Raw genomic sequence first — 5889 nt, forward strand, 5'->3', positions numbered from 1 at the left:
GATTCTTGCACAATGGACTCCTCCAAGGACTCCACAGCATAATAAGGTATCTGAGAAAAGGAATCAAACATTATTGGACATGATTCGATCCATGATGAGTCGTGTAGATCTTTCTATATCTTTCTAGGGATATGCCTTAGAAACTGCTGCTCGCATATTGAACCAGGTTCCTACCAAATTAGTTAATAAGACACCATATGAGATATGGAGTGGAAAAAGGCCCAACTTGTCTTATGCTAGGATTTAGGGATGTACTACTTATGTGAAGTGTACAATGTCTGATAAGTTAGAAGCGAGATCAGACAAATGTAAATTTATGGGATATCTTAGAGAAACACATGGATATTGTTTCTATAATCCCACTAAGCAAAAGGTGTTTGTCTCAAGGCATGCCACTTTCCTTGAGAAAGAGTTCTTAAATGAAAGGGCTAGTGGGAGTAAAGTTGTACTTGAAGAAGTTTGAGACCCACAAATTGACATTCCATTGGAACTTGAGCCTGAGATTGTGACATCTGATGTACAAGCATAATCTCAAGAGGCACAACCACTCAAAAGGTCTAGTAGAATACGTCAAGCTCTAAAGAGATATGGATTTCTCTTGGAAAAGGACGCATTGCCCATAAATGTGAGCCTACAACCTATGAGGAGGCGATGTTGGACATTGATACTGAGAAATGGTAATAAGCCATGAATCTGAAATGGATGCCATGGATACCAACCAAGTATGGACTTTGGTGGATCCACCTGAAAGGATAAAACCCATTAAGTGCAAGTGGGTCTTTAAAGAAAAGATCGATGTAGATGGCAAGGTGCAAACCTTTAAAGCTAGACTGGTAGCAAAAGTTTACAAACAAAGACAAGGTATTGACTTTGAAGAAACCTTTTCACCAGTTGCTATGCTTAAATCCATTAGGATTTTGCTTGCAATTGCTGCATACAATGATTATGAAATATGGTAAATGGATGTAAAAATTGCATTCCTTAATGAAAACTTGCGAGAGGAAGTGTACATGACACAACCTGAAGGTTTTATATCTAATGCTAATGCTAATAAGGTGTGCAAGCTTTAAAAATCCATTTATGGACTTAAGCAAGCTTATCGGAGTTGGAACATCCATTTTGATGAAGTTGTAAAAGGGTTTGACTTCATCAAAAATGAGGATGAACCATGTGTCTATAAAAAGGTTAGTTGGAGTGCCATAATTTTCCTAGTGCTATATGTTGGTGACATATTGCTCATAGGAAATGATATACCATTGCTGCAATCTACAAAGATTTGGCTGTCGAAACAATTCTCTATGAAGGATTTGGGAGAAGCAATTTACATTCTAGGAATAAAGATTTATAGAGATAGATCTAAAAGGTTGCTAGGTATTTCCTAATCCACATACATAGACAAGGTGCTAAAGAGGTTTAGCATGATGGAGTCCAAGAAGGGACACTTGCCTATGTTGCAAGGCATCTATCTCTCCAAGGACATGTGTCCAAAGAATCAAGAAGAGAGAGATCGCATGTATAAGATCCCATATGCTTCAGCAATAGGATCTATCATGTATGCGATGCTTTGGTCTAGACTAGATGTATCTTATGCTCTAAGTGTCTTGAGTAGATACCAAGCTAATCTTGGTGAAAGTCATTGGATAGTTGTGAAAAACATCCCGAAGTACTTACGAAGAACGAAGGATGTGTTTCTGGTTTATAGAGGAGGTGAACTTCAAGTTAGGGGTTATACGGGTGCAAGCTTTCAAGCTGACAAAGATGGTAGTAAGTCGCAAAGTGGATATGTGTTCACACTTAACGGAGGTGTAGTGAGTTGGAAAAGTTCCAAACAAGAGACGACTATAGATTCTACAATCGAGGTCGAATACATTTCTGCATCTGAGGTAGCGAAAGAGGCAGTTTAGATTAAGAAGTTCATTACTGAACTAGATGTGGTTCCTAGCATTGTTGATCCAATATCTTTGTATTGTGATAACAATGGAGCCATTGCATAAGCAAAGGAACCAAGGTCTCATCATAAATCCCAACATGTATGTCGGTGTTACCATGTGATCTAGGAGATCATTGGAAGAGGAGACATTTGCATAGAGCATATACCCACTAAGGATAATATTGCTGATCCTTTCACTAAAGCACTATCCCAACAGAAGCATAATCATCATGTTAAGAACATTGGTATTAGATACATAAGCGATTGGCTTTAGTGTTAGTGGGAGATTGTTAGTATAAGCCCTTCAAGCCAATCTGTGGTTGTATGCGAATTACAATATTGAGATATTCATGTATGACATTTTGTTATTCATAATAACATTGAGGTAGTTCTTTATCCGTAAGTTTGTAATTTAATTACTTTTTGCACTTATGTAGATAAAGCCTATGGAACTATATATGCCTTGTAAAGGAACTGTATTGGGATACAATTATGAGATTCTTATGCATCAAAGCATTGTTCCTAAATGTTTATGATCATTGCATTATTGAGACAAGGCATCAATAATGCTCAAAGATCGGCACATGTTATGTTCCTTACTGGTGAAGTAAGCAATCGTTTTCATAGATTGAAGTATAGAGATACTTGGCACTAACATGTGGGTGCTTGCCATGGGAGAATGAGTCCACTGAACATGACCCGCCATGAGAAGTGCATTTGGTACCTCACTAAAGTGTCTATGCAATACTTTTCATGTGTCAGTTGTGTAACTACTCCCTACACTTGAGACACCAAGTTGTCTTGTATGTGGAGTACTATGCTTTGATTTCATCCCTACAAGTGCCTAACCAAGGATGCCAAAACAAGATGTTTGTGAGTATAGTATGAAGCATATGAAGGCAAATGAGTAGTCAATATAGGAATCATCACCCAAAGTGATTCAAGGGAAAATATCTAATTAGTTCTTGGTTGACGTTAGCTTAATCAAATCCTTGGACATGGTGATTAGGAGATTATGAAATGAGTTTCATAAGTCTCCATAAAGCTAATGATCTAACTGTAAGAACAAATATGGAGATCAATAAGAGTAGGCACTGCACCAAGCTCTTATCATCTTCGCGATATATGATGAGGGAATGAATTACATTGAAAAACTGTACACTGAAAGGTTGTTAAAGAATCTTTTGACTCTCCTAACAATTGGGTGGCCATGATGCATTACTAGATGCCAATCATGGTCTATGGAATTGAATTAGTTAATTTGAAATTGAATATGATTAATTTAAATGAATTAATAATATTATAATTCAATTCCATTGCCAACATGTTAGGAACCTAATGGGTCACACACAAAGGTTGTAATTTGGATTAAATTTAGAGTGTGATGATTTAAGTTAGACTTAAATCAAATTCTAGGTTTTAACTACTAAGGACCTAATTAAAAGAGTGTAATTAGGTATTGGTTAAATATTATAATTGTTATAATATTAAGGACTTATTTTACAATTTTTAATAAGTTAAACCTAGCTATAAATGTCCGTTATTGCCACTCTTTTTAGAAGAGGAGAAGGAAACAAAGAAAAAAAAAGATTTTTCTCTTGAGTGCTGCCACTTTTGAGAAGTTTATTTTCTTTTTTTGAAAACTTCTCTGATTCTTTACGGGAAATCAAAAAAGAAAAGAGGACAAATCGTTGTCCACTTGCTAACACTAGCCCGTGCCATAAAGCTCTCTCTTTGAGAAGGATCTGTTGCAATCGTGTGTGCATCATTGGAGGCCAAGTGATTGAGTGACTAGGATTCTTTCACACCAAAGGTGTTCATGTTTTGTCACCAAAAGAAATCCATTTGATTACGATATCAATTGGAAAGGTACATTTTTTTTCTGATTTTATGTGGTACATAACTTTGCATTAAACAACCAAGGTGATCCAAAGGTAGGAGGCATGGTTTTTTTTTTATTTCAATTTTTTTCCACTGTGTTGATGCTCTAATCATGATGTTCCTAACAGTTAATATGCTTTCACATTGGAGACTTTAGGGATAATGATATGCTCTATGCTTGGAAATGTTTGATAGAACAGCCAGATGCATGATGGTGCATATATTTTATATATGTGTTTATATATATATATGTATGATTTTGAATATCTGCACCACTTACTAAGTATTATAGTACTCACCCATTTGTGTACCATGTGTAGATAAATAGACCACGGTGGTGCATGGCAGGGTTGTCAATAGATAGACCAATTTTGGCATCCGGTAGGTCCCCTATGTTGGTCACTCTGCTGAGTTCGTCATGAGCTTTTTCATATTGTTGTCTTGGATGTATGTAGGCATGATGTGCCATTTGAACTTGTGTGAGGGTTGATAGGTATGAACCCGATTTGACTGGCAAATGTATGGCTTTGCAAACATTTGTGTGGACTATAAGCTATGGATAATGTAATATATTTGAATTTGTTATGAATATTTGATTATAAATCCCTTGGCATTTGTGTTATATGATTTTGGACTTTGAGGCTTACTCGAGTCTAGTAGGCTTGCTTGCTGGGCTTTTGCATTGGTCATGGCCACTGAGTTTGAGTCCTGACAAAGTTGATATAAGGGTGCCTTGGTTTTAGAGTGTCCTAAGTCCTCTTATGTGTGTGTCAGCAAAGTGTCGGGAATTAGTGCAAAGCCTTGTTCATGGTTGGTGGCTGCATCACTAACTATGAATAGGAGGCTGCATGATAACTCTATGATATAGAGTTATTTAAGCTTAATTTTGATAATAATTTGGCTAGGTTTTTGTAGTAATGCATAAAAATTAGTAGGTTTTATTTAATTATTTTAAAATAGTTTTTTTAGGTGAGCCAATCTAATTTTGGTTAATTGTATGCTTAATTTGGTGTTAATATGATTAAGGTAGGTTGTTATTGATTTACTTGTGCTTTTGTAGGTGTTTGAAAGAAGAATTTTAATGGAAAAAAGAGAGCAATTTTGAGGTGCAGACTTCCAATGCATATGTTTTGGTATTTTGGCTATAACTTCTTCTACAAGCTCCAAATGAAGCGATTATTGGACCATTGGAAAGATAAGAGAAAGATCTTCAACTTTCATGTTTATCGCTTCACCCAATTCGGCTTGTAGGATGGTCAAATATCTTGTCAAAGTTGACATACTGCAGTAGTCCTAGAGTAATTGTGATTTCTGTTAATTAATTTAGCAAAGCTGTGACTTACATAGTTTGATAAGGAAATCCCAGCTAAAATTGACTTCTTTCTTCAACCAACTTGGCCTAACTTCAAAGCCTATAAAAACAACCTTTTAGAAGACTTAATTAAGAGAAAGAAAAACACTAGATTAACAGCTTAGAGTCAAGCTACAGAGTCATTGAAAGAGTTTGAAGAATTCAAGAAGATTTGGAGATCAAGAATTCATTCCTTGGTTTTTCCTATCTTTTTGTTATTCTTTTATTCCCTTGGTTTTAATGTTTATATTTTATTCGATGATGATGTATAACTTGATGGGGAACTAAATTTTTAATCTAAGATTATGATTGCACTCAATATATAGTCTAAATTATTTATCTCTCTTTTACTTATGTTTGATGGATTTAAGTTGTTTATTTTATTCTGTTCTTAATGCTTCTAGTTGACTGGCCACCAATTAGATTGAATTGGAAACCTAGGTTAAACCTTGACGAAGGAGATTTTTGTAGACCTTGAATAAAATAGCGTATGATCGAATACACTTAGTTGATTAGGTGGTTTGATTTGCATATAGGGTAGACATACACCTATAAGCCATACGTAGCCAGGATTAGAGCACAACCTTAATGAATCTTTCTTCAATTTAATTTGCATACACATATAGTAAATTAATTGGGAGAGCCATTTTTATAAGAAACTCGACAGAGACTTCTAAATAATTTAAGACTCTAGGTTAGCAATTTAATCCATTAAACTGAGTTAAGA

The 5889-nt window shown here is 35.4% G+C and overlaps 1 pseudogene; it reads left to right on the plus strand.

Moving 5' to 3' along the window:
- Window positions 1–1421: 1421 nt before the first annotated feature.
- Window positions 1422–1904, plus strand: LOC148761230 (secreted RxLR effector protein 161 pseudogene; annotated as a pseudogene).
- The last annotated feature ends 3985 nt before the right edge of the window (window positions 1905–5889 follow it).

This window comes from Theobroma cacao, chromosome 8, assembly GCF_053813885.1.
Source record: "Theobroma cacao isolate CCN51 chromosome 8, ASM5381388v1, whole genome shotgun sequence".
In the NCBI taxonomy this organism is placed as follows: Eukaryota; Viridiplantae; Streptophyta; class Magnoliopsida; order Malvales; family Malvaceae; genus Theobroma; species Theobroma cacao.